Source organism: Pelobates fuscus, chromosome 7 (assembly GCF_036172605.1).
Source record: "Pelobates fuscus isolate aPelFus1 chromosome 7, aPelFus1.pri, whole genome shotgun sequence".
Taxonomy (NCBI): Eukaryota; Metazoa; Chordata; class Amphibia; order Anura; family Pelobatidae; genus Pelobates; species Pelobates fuscus.
In genome coordinates this window covers 205,581,242-205,596,844 of record NC_086323.1, presented here as the reverse complement: position 1 = coordinate 205,596,844, position 15,603 = coordinate 205,581,242, and the positions used below count along the sequence as shown (strand labels likewise).

General features: G+C 43.5%; 1 protein-coding gene across 1 annotated transcript in view; it reads left to right on the top strand.

The window, feature by feature from the left end:
* Positions 1-15,603, top strand: part of LOC134568466 (zinc finger protein 585A-like) — a 284,984-nt gene that overhangs the window by 59,461 nt on the left and 209,920 nt on the right. The window lies entirely within an intron of this gene.

Genomic DNA, 15,603 nt, shown 5'->3' with positions numbered 1-15,603 from the left:
TAGGGAAACCCCTTGCACGGGGAAGCCCATAAATACTGGAAGTCTGTGAATAAAGCCTCAGTTGACCTCCAAGCTATGTGTCGTCTAGTTCTTGGAGGGAAGGGATTGTAACTACGCTACCTGCCTCTTGCCTGTTTTTGGATCTGCTTATTCTGTCTACCAGCGGAGATATCGTGGATAATACCACTACCCTGCTACAAATGTCTTGTATTGTGAATTTTTAATAAATAGTAACTGTGATAGTAGCAGTCCATGTACATATGATGCATTGGTATTGTGGCACCCCCATGCTATCATCCGGGGGTGCCTAATCTGCAATGCTAACTCTGCTCTACTTGGTAGCAGACTAAACAGCAACCGGGATACATTGTGGTTATATGTTCTGGTTGTTATACTAACTAGTCTGTTCCACTGGTAATACCAGGTATCTTTATTATGGTTCCTTAGCATGACTCAAGTTTGCATGGATTCCAACCGAGACCTCCTCAAAGAAACAAGACACACGCTTCTGACTGACAACTTATAGGATCACTATTTCTTAGCTTCAGCTTTTATTAAAACCGCAGCACACACATGAAATGTGTTTACAGATTATTAATACCAATGTGAATATGAATTGGGTTAGTAGACCAGACAGAGGAATTAAATTAGGTTGAGCTAATTATTCCCCAGGGTCCTTTATTCTTATCCCAGGACACAATAAACTTGGATATTCTAAGGGAAAGGCTAGTTCCCCCACTCTCCATGTTAATACAGACTATAATCAAATGTTATTGTAGTGGACTAGAAGTATTAACTGCAATATGTCCGCTTGTAGATGTGACGAAACCAATCTCGCCACATTGTATTGGAGGAGCCTGGTTGCCCGCCTGCTGCCTCTGGATTATGGACCGGCAGCTAAAGGGTTAATTTTACTGTGCAGAAAGGTTTATTTTTCCCTTTCTGCACAGCCATTCGGTAGATTCTATCTACCGAACAATCAGCTCCTTTTCAGCCTCCCCAGAGCCGTGGGAAGCCGGCCGGCGTTGTTAATGGGCCACCCAGAAGCTGGATTGTGCCTCCTATTGACCTCCCTGAAGCCGCGGTTAACCGCGGCTTAACAAGCGTGTGCCGGCAATTGACCACCCAGTAGCTGCGGTTAACCGCAGCTTAATTGTTACTGGGTGGTCGCGGTTACACCTAGCCGCCACACGATGGCGGTGTTCTGGAGCTCCCCGGGCAGCCAGCACTTGTCTGCCCGGCTTTCCTGCACTATAAGCGGACACTTTTGCGTGCAGGCACCGCTGAGCTTCCAGCCCCCTGGTTCTTATTCGGGACTTTGGATTTGTATCGCAATCTATGTGAACTGTAGCAACCCAGATAGCCTGCCATGGAGCCTGTTCGTGGAATTAAAGACTTTGGCTCCATGGCAATTAAAATGTTTTGGTGCGGTCTGGGTGCCATTCATCTAATAATGTGCACCCAGACCTGAGCTATCTGGGGATATGTAGCATGTCTGTGTTTTGTGTATAAAATGTGTCTGTATGTATTTTAAAGTGATAGTCTGTTTCTGTGTCACCACGTGCATAATGGAGTCTGGCCTTTGTCCTGGGAGATAATTGAATTACTTAATTAATTATCTCCAGGACAGAGAGGAGGAAACCAGGATGCATTGTGGGAAAGTATTGTGGCTGTGTGTGTACGAAAATGATACATGTCTGTCTGCTGTTTCAGTCTTCCATTTGGTCCCCTAGGGGAGTGTCCACCAGGTGGGAGACCTGCATAAATACAGGGGCAGGTAGCCCTCAATAAACAGACCACTGCTTGACCCTCAACACGGAGCCTTGTCTCGTTCTTGGGGGGATTCACTGTATGCTGATAGGGACTGAATGCCAGGAGTGTAAGCCGCTTGGGAGCTTTTCCTGTTCATCTGCTAGCAGCAATTCGTGAGGTTCCAGTTCGGGAGTTTGGAGTGCTACCTTATTCCCTTGTATGCAGTTCGGGAGTTTGGTGCATTCACCTATATCCAATTTGTGAGTTTTGGTGATTTTACAGTAGCTGTGCCTGTCTGTGAAAAGGGGATTATCGCCTAAACGGATTTTAACCCCTTGTCTGCTGAAACGGTCCGTAACAGTAGACTTAATCATCATTCAAGAGAAACATAGCGCGGCAATCCCACTCCCATTCACCAACAACTGAATGATACACAGCTTTGGGAGTCAACTGTTTTTTTTTTATTGAGCCACAGCTGGCTTTAATGCAATTCCCTGTCCAAGGGGTTTCTTTAATTACATTCCAGGGGTTTTCCCCTGGTTGACCTTGTGGGGACAGGGAACAGAGACACATTTCCCAGACTCCTTTTCTGTACTTGGAAGATAATTGCGTAACGACAATTCTTCAATTAGATTATCTCCCAAGTACAGAAAATTATTGAGAAAACAAGAACAGGTGATTGCGCAGATAGGATATAACTCAACAAAATTGTAGGACCTTCCTAAGTTCTGTAAGAGTAAAAAGACCAAACATAGGGTAATATGTTTAGCACATATAATTAAATTGACAAAGCTTGGTCAAACTCACAATTTGATGAGCATTTATAAGTTTGCTCTAAACTGTATAGGCAGAGTAAATCATTCAGATGTACATGGATCGAAGTTAGGTCCCCCAGGAGGTGAAAAAAGTTTTTTGGTTTTTAAATGCAAGCTATTGGGACACCAGATATGAGTGGCAATGTGCACTGGCACAGTTCTGCAGGGCACACGCTGAAGGCCTGACACACCCGCTTGAAGACAAGTAACTGCTATTCAATCTATAACAGTGAAAAAAGTTTTTTGGTTTTAAATGCACGCTATTGTGACACCAGATATGAGTGGCAATGTGCACTGGCCCAGTTCTGCAGAGCACACGCTGTAGGCCTGACACACCCGCTTGAAGACAAGTAACTGCTATTCAATCTACAACAGTGAAAAAAGTTTTTTGGTTTTAAATGCACAATATTGTGACACCAGATATGAGTGGCAATGTGCATTGTCACAGTTCTGCAGAGCACACGCTGAAGGCCTGACACAACCGCTTTAAGGACACTGACTGCTATTAGCTTACACTGGAAAACTTTTTTCTTTGTAAAAGCACGCTATAGAGACACCAGATATGAGTGGCAACTGTCAAAGTACACAGGCAGGGGTCTGCAGAGCACACGCTGAAGGCCATACACACCCGCTTTAAGGACACTGACTGCTATTAGCTTACCCTGAAAAACTTTTTTTCTTTGTAAAAGCACGCTATAGAGAAACCAGATATGAGTGGCAACTGTCAAAGTACACGGGCAGAGGTCTGCAGAGCACATGTTGAAGGAGGACTAACACCCGCTTTAAGGACACTGACTGCTATTAGCTTACACTGAAAAACTTTTTTTCTTTGTAAAAGCACGCTATAGAGAAACCAGATATGAGTGGCAACTGTCAAAGTACACAGGCAGGGGTCTGCAGAGCACACGCTGAAGGCCTGACACACCCGCTTTAAGGACACTGACTGTTATTAGCTTACACTGAAAAACTTTTTTTCTTTGTAAAAGCACGCTATAGAGACACCAGATATGAGGGGCAACTGTCAAAGTACACAGGCAGGGGTCTGCAAAGCACACGCTGAAGGCCTGACACACCCGCTTGAAGACAAGTAACTGCTATTCAATCTATAACAGTGAAAAAAGTTTTTGGGTTTTAAATGCACGCTATTGTGACACCAGATATGAGTGGCAATGTGCACTGGCACAGTTCTGCAGAGCACAAGCTGTAGGCCTGACACACCCGCTTGAAGACAAGTAACTGCTATTCAATCTATAACAGTGAAAAAAGTTTTTGGGTTTTAAATGCACGCTATTGTGACACCAGATATGAGTGGCAATGTGCACTGGCACAGTTCTGCAGAGCACACGCTGAAGGCCTGACACACCCGCTTTAAGGACACTGACTGCTATTAGCTTACACTGAAAAACTTTTTTTCTTTGTAAAAGCACGCTATAGAGACACCAGATATGAATGGCAACTGTCAAAGTACACAGGCAGGGGTCTGCAGAGCACACGCTGAAGGCCTCACACACCCGCTTTAAGGACACTGACTGTTATTAGCTTACACTGAAAAACTTTTTTTCTTTGTAAAAGCACGCTATAGAGACACCAGATATGAGTGGCAACTGTCAAAGTACACAGGCAGGGGTCTGCAAAGCACACGCTGAAGGCCTGACACACCCGCTTGAAGACAAGTAACTGCTATTCAATCTATAACAGTGAAAAAGGTTTTTGGGTTTTAAATGCACGCTATTGTGACACCAGATATGAGTGGCAATGTGCACTGGCACAGTTCTGCAGAGCACACGCTGAAGGCCTGACACACCCGCTTTAAGGACACTGACTGCTATTAGCTTACACTGAAAAACTTGTTTTCTTTGTAAAAGCACGCTATAGAGACACCAGATATGAGTGGCAACTGTCAAAGTACACAGGCAGGGGTCTGCAGAGCACACGCTGAAGGCCATACACACCCGCTTTAAGGACACTGACTGCTATTAGCTTACACTGAAAAACTTTTTTTCTTTGTAAAAGCACGCTATAGAGACACCAGATATGAGTGGCAACTGTCAAAGTACACGGGCAGGGGTCTGCAGAGCACACGCTGAAGGCCTCACACACCCGCTTTAAGGACACTGACTGTTATTAGCTTACACTGAAAAACTTTTTTTCTTTGTAAAAGCACGCTATAGAGACACCAGATATGAGTGGCAACTGTCAAAGTACACAGGCAGGGGTCTGCAAAGCACACGTTGAAGGCCTGACACACCCGCTTTAAGGACACTGACTGCTATTAGCTTACCCTGAAAAACTTTTTTTCTTTGTAAAAGCACTCTATAGAGACACCAGATATGAGTGGCAACTGGCAAAGTACACGGGCAGAGGTCTGCAGAGCACACGTTGAAGGAGGACTGACACCCGCTTTAAGGACAATGACTGCTATTAGCTTACACTGAAAAACTTTTTTTCTTTGTAAAAGCACGCTATAGAGACACCAGATATGAATGGCAACTGTCAAAGTACACAGGCAGGGGTCTGCAGAGCACACGCTGAAGGCCTCACACACCCGCTTTAAGGACACTGACTGTTATTAGCTTACACTGAAAAACTTTTTTTCTTTGTAAAAGCACGCTATAGAGACACCAGATATGAGTGGCAACTGTCAAAGTACACAGGCAGGGGTCTGCAAAGCACACGCTGAAGGCCTGACACACCCGCTTGTAGACAAGTAACTGCTATTCAATCTATAACAGTGAAAAAGGTTTTTGGGTTTTAAATGCACACTATTGTGACACCAGATATGAGTGGCAATGTGCACTGGCACAGTTCTGCAGAGCACACACTGAAGGCCTGACACACCCGCTTTAAGGACACTGACTGCTATTAGCTTACACTGAAAAACTTGTTTTCTTTGTAAAAGCACGCTATAGAGACACCAGATATGAGTGGCAACTGTCAAAGTACACAGGCAAGGGTCTGCAGAGCACACGCTGAAGGCCATACACACCCGCTTTAAGGACACTGACTGCTATTAGCTTACACTGAAAAACTTTTTTTCTTTGTAAAAGCACGCTATAGAGACACCAGATACGAGTGGCAACTGTCAAAGTACACGAGCAGGGGTCTGCAGAGCACACGCTGAAGGCCTCACACACCCGCTTTAAGGACACTGACTGTTATTAGCTTACACTGAAAAACTTTTTTTCTTTGTAAAAGCACGCTATAGAGACACTAGATACGAGTGGCAACTGTCAAAGTACACGGGCAGGGGTCTGCAGAGCACACGCTGAAGGCCTCACACACCCGCTTTAAGGACACTGACTGTTATTAGCTTACACTGAAAAACTTTTTTTCTTTGTAAAAGCACGCTATAGAGACACCAGATATGAGTGGCAACTGTCAAAGTACACAGGCAGGGGTCTGCAGAGCACACGTTGAAGGAGGACTGACACCCGCTTTAAGGACACTGACTGCTATTAGCTTACACTGAAAAACTTGTTTTCTTTGTAAAAGCATGCTATAGAGACACGAGATATGAGTGGCAACTGTCAAAGTACACAGGCAGGGGTCTGCAGAGCACACGCTGAAGGCCTGACACACCCGCTTTAAGGACACTGACTGTTATTAGCTTACACTGAAAAACTTTTTTTCTTTGTAAAAGCACGCTATAGAGATACCAGATATGAGTGGCAACTGTCAAAGTACACAGGCAGGGGTCTGCAAAGCACACGCTGAAGGCCTGACACACCCGCTTGAAGACAAGTAACTGCTATTCAATCTATAACAGTGAAAAAAGTTTTTTGGTTTTAAATGCACGCTATTGTGACACCAGATATGAGTGGCAATGTGCACTGTCACAGTTCTGCAGAGCACACGCTGAAGGCCTGACACAACTGCTTTAAGGACACTGACTGCTATTAGCTTGCACTAAAAAACGTTTTTTCTTTGTAAAAGCACGCTATAGAGTCACCAGATATGAGTGGCAACTGTCAAAGTACACAGGCAGGGGTCTGCAGAGCACACGTTGAAGGCCTGACACACCCGCTTTAAGGACACTGACTGCTATTAGCTTACCCTGAAAAACTTTTTTTCTTTGTAAAAGCCCTCTATAGAGACACCAGATATGAGTGGCAACTGGCAAAGTACACGTGCAGAGGTCTGCAGCGCACACGTTGAAGGAGGACCTACACCCGCTTTAAGGACACTGACTGCTATTAGCTTACACTGAAAAACTTTTTTTCTTTGTAAAAGCACGCTATAGAGACACCAGATATGATTGGCAACTGTCAAAGTACACAGGCAGGGGTTTGCAGAGCACACGCTGAAGGCCTCACACACCCGCTTTAAGGACACTGACTGTTATTAGCTTACACTGAAAAACTTTTTTTCTTTGTAAAAGCACGCTATAGAGACACCAGATATGAGTGGCAACTGTCAAAGTACACAGGCAGGGGTCTGCAAAGCACACACTGAAGGCCTGACACACCCGCTTGAAGACAAGTAACTGCTATTCAATCTATAACAGTGAAAAAGGGTTTTTGGTTTTAAATGCACGCTATTGACACCAGATATGAGTGGCAATGTGCACTGTCACAGTTCTGCAGAGCACCCGCTGAAGGCCTGACACACCCGCTTGAAGACAAGTAACTGCTATTCTATCTAAAACAGTGAAAAATATTTTTTGGGTTTTAAATGCACGCTATTGTGACACCAGATATGAGTGGCAATGTGCACTGGCACAGTTCTGCAGAGCACACGCTGAAGGCCTGACACACCCGCTTGAAGACAAGTAACTGCTATTCAATCTATAACAGTGAAAAAAGTTTTTTGGTTTTAAATCCACGCTATTGTGACACCAGATATGAGTGGCAATGTGCACTGGCACAGTTCTGCAGAGCACACGCTGTAGGCCTGACACACCCGCTTGAAGACAAGTAACTGCTATTCAATCTATAACAGTAAAAAAAATTGGGGTTTTAAATGCACGCTATTGTGACACCAGATATGAGTGCCAATGTGCACTGTCACAGTTCTGCAGAGCACACGCTGAAGGCCTGACACACCCGCTTTAAGGACATTGACTGCTATTATCTTACACTGAAAAACTTTTTTTCTTTGTAAAACACACTATAGAGACACCAGATATGAGTGGCAACTGTCAAAGTACACGGGCAGAGGTCTGCAGAGCACACGCTGAAGGAGGCCTGACACCCGCTTTAAGGACACTGACTGCTATTAGCTTACACTGAAAAACTTTTTTTCTTTGTAAAAGCACGCTATAGAGACACCAGATATGAGTGGCAACTGGCAAAGTACACGGGCAGAGGTCTGCAGAGCACACGCTGAAGGAGGCCTGACACCCGCTTTAAGGACACTGACTGCTATTAGCTTACACTGATAAACTTTTTTTCTTTGTAAAAGCACACTATAGAGACACCAGATATGAGTGGCAACTGGCAAAGTACACGGGCAGAGGTCTGCAGAGCTTACGCTGCACGTTCGTGAGCAAAGATGGCTGATGCCACATGTTCAGTCATACGAATGGCAGCCACCCATTCGACCATTTAGAACCCTGTGATTTTCTGGTGTTACAATAGTCAATTGGAGGTACATGACTCCCTTGGGTGGTCTCTCTGTTCAGTGGTTGGTTCTCTTATGGACATAACTTAGGTTTAGTAAAATGTCTATGTACTCTGTGCATTTGTGCTATTCACTGTGTTAACCTGGCTGCTAGAGTAAACTGCTCCCCCTCTAAACCCCCTCCCATCCTACTCCCCCTCCCATTGACTGACTACCACGTGTGACAAGATGGTGCTTGAATCTGGGGGAGAATTTCATGATGATAGCAACGTCACACCCAGTAGGATGTACATTGAATAAATCACTTAACAGCTAACCAATTATTGATGTAATCTTCTCTGTTATCTATAATTATGCACATGCTGTATTTCTGCTTTATAAGGGCATGCCAGCCCCCAGAAAAAAGATTCCTCAAGTTCTTCATCAACCTGAAACTTGTGTCTGGTGCGAATTACTTTGGGATGCGTGCACGCACATTAATTAATTAATTTGGACAGGGGCAGATACAAAAAACTAATCAAACGCATGGTTTGATCCTTATCATTTGGCTGGGTTTTTGTCTGACGTTCGGCCATATTCAATGACCGGAGAGGGGACCCCTAAAAACCGGACTGGAGCCTGATCACTTCCTAAATACGGTAGTGACCGCGTATTAGCATCTTGCCTGTATTTCCTTCAAAGACAGGTAAAACTCTTGCCTGGTGTCTCTTTAAAAGAACCTGTTGATTGTCTATCTGCCTCCTGAGTGTGAGTCTTGTGTGTGAAAGCGTCTGCTTGAGTATCCAGTTTGCTTATTGCTTTGCACTATTGTATAATGATTTCTCGGTTTCTGTTTTGGCTAGGAGGGAGCCAGGTTTATGGTTACTAGTTCGGTGGGAACTAGATCAGGTTTATAGGTCACTAGTTCGGTGGAAACTAATTTAGTTTATAGATTACTATTTCGGTGTATAGGTCACTAGTTCGGTGGGAAATAGTTTAGTTTATAGGTTACTGGTTCGGTGGGAACCAGCTTAGTTTATCGGTTACTGGTTCGGTGGGGACCAGCTTAGTTTATAGGTTACTGATTCGGTGGGAACCAGGGTTTATTCTCTTACTTGTTGTTATGCTCGATACATAAGGCATATTGCACAGTCTGTTGCTCTACATAATTCATTTTCTGCACTTTCAGAGTGTAATGGTGTCATGGAGACAGGCACTGAGGGTAGTGGTGTTGTGGACAGAGGCACTGAGGCTAGTGGTGTTGTGGGGAGAGGCACTGAGGCTAGTGGTGTTGTGCAGAGATGCACTGAGGCTAGTGGTGTTGTGCAGAGAGGCACTGAGGCTAGTGGTGTTGTGGAGAGAGGCACTGAGGCTAGTGGTGTTGTGGGGAGAGGCATTGAGGCTAGTGGTGTTGTGGAGAGAGGCACTGAGGCTAGTGGTGTTATGGAGACAGGCTTGAAGACTATAAGAGGTGGTCTTGTGAGGTGTCTTCCCGGAGCTACTGCTCACAGAGATAGGAGACGTATCTGTAATATTGTTAAGCAAGCGAAGCAGGAAGGGGAATTGGATGTACTTGTCTATCTAGAACAAATGACTTGGCTTGCAATGAGGTTTCAGAGGTTAAGGAAGTTTTTAGTGTTTTTGCCAATGATATACGAGAGGTTGCTTCCACACTGTCATTCTCTGAAGTTCTTCCTGTGCATAACACTCAGAATGACAGGCGGATGCATATTAGGGACTTTAACTTGTGGCTTGGTGAATGGCGTCGGGAGCAAGGATTTGGATTTATTTCTCATGGTAGCTCTGTTTGGAATGGAAATAAACTGTACAAAAAAGATGGTTTGCATCTTTTTCAAAAGGGAACAAATGTTCTCAGTGAGCAGTTCAGAGGTTTTGCTAGGATGTATTTAAACTAGGAGGGGGGGCAAAAGGGTGATCGTAACCAGGCTGTATCACACAGCCTGGTTACAATGCTGCTGCCCATCCCATGTGTTCCCTATTAGGGGTTAATAAGTATAGGGGTGTATATAAGAAATACCCCTTTCTGTCTCATTAGAGATATCTTTGCCAGAAGCTCAAGGAAGCAGGCTGAAGGGTCAGTGATAGGACCCGCTTAGGGGGGTCTGCCTTGACGTTGGCAGGCGGGCATTCCCTCCAATGGCCATTGGAGCAACTAAATGACCTCCATTTGTCTAAATATACATAGGGATTAAGGAGAAAACGCAGGTAACATTTTCTTTTCTTTGGTTTTTACTATATATTGGGGCTGATGTGTATTGTAGTCATTGCTGCTGGCCCAGCAGTAATGGGACTAAGCGCAGGACTTCTATTTTTGTATTTGAACATAGAGTCCGTTTGGGTTACGTTAGAATTTGGTAATCACACAGTAACTCATGTAGGTGTGATTTATAGGCCGCCAGGACAAATTGAAGAGCTAGATAATCTACTAGTTGAAGAAATAGCTAAAATGACAAAAAGGGGGAAGTTATCATCATGAGGGACTTTAATCTTCCTGATGTGAATTGGAAAACAAAAATAGCTGCTTGTGCCAGGAGCACACATATTCTAAACTCCCTACTGGGATTGTCTCTAAAACAAGTCGTTGAGGAGCCAACTCGTAAAGAGGCCATACTGGATTTAGTGTTAACAAATGGAGATTTGGTATCAGATATTACTGTAGGTGAAAGTTTAGGATCCAGTGATCATCTGTCAGTGTGGTTTAATATAAGAACAGTGACTGAGTCACACCACACAAAAACAAAAGTTTTAGACTTTAGAAAAACAGACTTTTCTAAAATTAGAATATGTGTAAAGGAGTCATTATCAGACTGGAGCAATTTAAATGGAGTCCAATAGAAATGGGATTATTTAAAAGTTGCACTACTGAAGGCAACAGAAAATTGCATTAGGCTTGTCAGTAAAAGCAAAAAATTCAAGAAACCACTGTGGTACCCCGCAGATGTGGCCAAAATAGTAAAAAACAAAAAGTTAGTATTTAGTAATTATACAGAAACCCAGAGTGAGGAAGACAGAATGATCTATAAGATTAGGCAGAAAGAGGCTAAGCAAGTTTTAAGAGCTTCCAAATCACACACAGAAGAGAAAATAGCACAGTCAGTAAAAAAGGGGGACAAAACTTTTTAGATACATATATGAGAAAAGAAAAGTAAAACAAGGATTAGTTAGATTAAAAACAAAAGAAGGAAGGTATGTAGATGAGGATAAAGGTCTAGCTGACTGCCTCAATGAATATTTTTGTTCGGTATTTACAGATAAAAATGAAGGAAAGTGACCTCAGTTAAGAAAAAGGATAAATTAGTCATTTATTACACGTGAGTTTACAGAGGAAGAGGTTCTATTTCAACTGTCAAAAGTAAATGACTTAAAGGTTGGCAGACAATGTAATAGAGCAGCAGGACATGCTAGCAGAATGCTTGGTTGTATAGGGAAAGGTAGTGATGTCGCGAACACAAAATTTTCGGTTCGCAAATGGCGGACGGGAACTTCCGCAAATGTTCGCGAACGGGTGAACCGCGCGAACCGCCATAGACTTCAATGGGCAGGCGAATTTTAAAACACACAGGGACTCTTTCTGGCCACAATAGTGATGGAAAAGTTGTTTCAAGGGGACTAACACCTGGACTGTGGCATGCCGGAGGGGGTTCCATGGCAAAACTCCCATGGAAAATTACATAGTTGATGCAGAGTCTGGTTTTAATCCATAAAGGGCATAAATTACATAACATTCATAAATTGTTTGGAATAACGTGCTTTAAAACATCAGGTATGATGTTGTATCGATCAGGTAGTGTAAGGGTTACGCCCGCTTCACAGTGACAGACCAAACTCCCCGTTTAATGTACCGCAAACAACCGCAAACAGTCCATTTGCACAACCGCAAACTCCCCATTTGCACAAGGTTGGATACTAAGCTAGCCATGTCCCGTTCCTTGTCCTCACTGATGTCATTGAAGGTCTCTTCCTCCACCCAGCCACGTACAACACCAAGGGTCCCCGAAAGGTGACAACAAGCCCCCTGTATTTTTTTTTTTTAAATGTACACTACTGTTACACCAGATATGACTTGCACTGGTGTGACACTGTGCCCTGGCAGGCCCTGAAACACACACGTGTGAAGAAAACTGACTGCTATTATTTCACAGTCAAATTTCTAGTTTTTTTTGTAATGTACACTACTGTAACACCAGTGATTGGACCACGTCCTGCCTACGCCCCCAAAACATTCGTGTGTGGGGGTGCTGGAATGACGTGGGCCAATGGGAGCCTGATTCAACTTTTGGCTCCCACTGCCTCTTTTAGAGCGAGCTCGTGACTCGAGCCGCGCTCCTAGTGCCAGGCGGGCCATGTGACCGATCACTGCGGTCAGTGCACGCGGCTAAGTCAGAAGAGGAGATCAAGCCGCATGCGGCTCGGGTGGAGGCAGGAGTGATCCAGCCACGCGCGGCTTTAGCTTAGGAGCCAGGTCGGTCCCAGGATAAGGTAAATACAGCCACAACCACTTATCCCAATCACACACCTTTCCTAACGTCCTATCCCATTAAAAGCATATTACCGCATATTTAATAAAACAGATAGACCCCCTACTTCATCAAGGTTACCGATCCATGGTTCAATATTCTGAGCCCTCTCTGATTTACTGTACACGACTATTCGATATTCCCACAAATTTTATATAGCATTTTATGTTTGTTTGAGACCACCTTAAAATATTGGATATCGCTAAAAATCATGATCACTATATACTTTCTCTACAAACCTCTAAAAGGAACCAAACTACTCATTAGACTTGGGCACTTCAGAAATATTCGTTTCGTATGAATGTATTCGTACGAAAAAGAAATTAGTTTAGTCAGAACCTGAAATTCGTCAATTCTTCCATTCGTTTTCGTACGATATTCGTTAATATTTTCGTTTCGGATAAACTCATTTGTTCATTCGGCACGATTTAATTGAACCAAATGAATTGAATACATAAAACTATGTTCCCTAACTAATCCCTAAATACCAAATAGCTTCAACCGAACCGTCTAATGCATGAATGCTGCCAATCGCATGAAAATGTATTGGCACTATCAGTAAACTACCGAACACCACTTACTATAGTCATTCGCATGTCGAATGACATTGCAAATGCAATGTGTGGCAGCAGCAGCCACTTTAAGACTGTATTTTCTTTAAAAAACTGTATTTTCGTTAATATGTATGTACCACTTTAAGAACCAAGGGTATGCGTGTGTAAAATGTATTGCAGGGCTATGGCGTTCGCATGCGGGCGGCATAAAAACCCGTCGGCATTCATGTAATCATTCCACGAACAGTGAATTCCATCTCTGTTCGTGAAACGAACAAACTGCCGAATGGAGACCACCCTCAGGAGGTCGTGTGGCTCTCATTAAGGATTGCAACATTGTTGCAATCGGTAAATTAAGAGGATTCAGGGTGGCCGTCGTTCGGCTACCGACCACGCGGCGGTCCGCCATCTTGGATCCTTTGTTAGCCCAGCGGTATTTGGTCGTAGAGCGCCTGGAACTCAAATCGGCTACTCGGCGGCACGAATACCGCTGGACTTCCAAGCCGTTCGGGAGCCACGGTCCTTCGGTAATGTATTTCTATGGAGTCATTCGGTAGTTTGAAGGGAACTTAGAAAATATGTGTTACAAAAACAGGGGGGGGGGAGGGGAGATGGAGAAGGAAATAGAGTCTGTTCCTAATAATGGGCAATAAAAAGTCCTTTAATAGTAAATACTGGGACGTCGGAATAAACTATCCCGGCAGTGACTTACTGACAAAAGAGAATGTCAGTTAGGTAGTCAAAAAACCGAGAACACAAAAAGATCAATATATATTGATATACAGAAAGAACTATGTACGAAGGTATAAATAGTAATAAAATAACTGGATTGGTAAATGTAACGATAAATTGTAAGACTTCCCAGACGGGGAACTAGTTGTAAAAGTATATAGTGTAATCTGATCTAGGCGATACAAAGTATCCACTCGAGGGGAAATAGTCAAAGTATCAAACGCTCAGGTGGAGCGGGTAACTCCCTGCTGTGATACAATAGTCGACCAGCTCACTGGAGATACAGATGACTGGGTAGGTATATAGTACCGCCGTGTCAATGATTAAACAAACTTGTAGTGGTAAGAAAATCAAACTTATAGTGGTAAGAAAAAATAATAAATAATCAAGTCTCCGGGTAGAGAACACGTAACCGGATGATACTTTAATGGTAACAGAAAATGGAACAGAATGTTCCTATTGTCCACATGTAGTAATCTCTAACTGTGCCGACAAATAGACTGTGAGACTTCCCAAACGGAGAGCTGATAAAGAGTGTTTATACTATCATCTGATAAAAAATGATACAAAGTGGCCAATAGAGGGGAGATGGTAAAGAATTATGAATACACAGTTACAAACGCTTAGGTAGATCGAGTGATTTCCTTGCTAAAGTGCAAGGTGACTAGGCTCACGTACCTAAAGGGCAGTAGAGTACATAGTATAAAATCGTCACAATCAAAGTATTAGAACGCTCATTTAGAGCCGATGGGTTCCCTGTCTATAGTGCCAAGTGATTTAGCGCACCAGAGGTGCCTAAATAAGCAGTGGAACTCTGTGGGTAATAGCGGTAAAAATGTCAGGCTACAGATACATAGAGAAATGTTAGTAGAAAAAATCACGAGTACAGTATATCCATATGAAAGGAAGGAAATGTGCCTTCAAGGGCACCTGGTACAGGAAAGATACAGACAAATGTCTGAAAGAGGTCTATCCTTATACTGGAAAAGTAATAATTATAAACCAATCCAGTTCTGGAAAAGTAAATATTTGTTATAATTATAGACCCTGATCAGTGCATGATAAACATAGTACAGGAAAGGTGCAGGCAAATGTCTGAAAGAGGTCTATCCTTATACTGGAAAAGTAATAATTATAAACCAATCCAGTTCTGGAAAAGTAAATATTTGTTATAATTATATACCCTGATCATTACATGATCCACAATGGTAAGAATATCATGAATAGTGCCCCTTGCCGTCAGGATCTCAGAATTAAGAGCATACACTAATGGTAGTGTATGGTCGTCGGCATGATAACCTAAATCAGAGAACCAGTAAGGTAAGTACAAAGCGGCAACACTAGACTGAGTAGATAATAGGAGACAGTGCTGCCGATAACAGTTAACTGCCGTCTAAAGTATAAGCTAAGTGATCACTCTAGCAAATACTATATGAGGGTGCGTAGACTGCCGCTGGGGAGGAAGGACGACACCTTCAGCTCCCTTTTTGTCTGCTAGGTACTGCAGATACGCTGCCGCTGCTTTCCTTGTGCTCTGTATGTATTTCTCCTCCGGGGGATTTGGTCCATAGAAAGCCAGCAGCATTTTCATCATAGCGTCAAACTCCTCTTGACTGTAACTGGGCGCCATGCTTGCTCTGCTGAAGTTGCTTCTTTTGTAGATAGGGGCGCTGT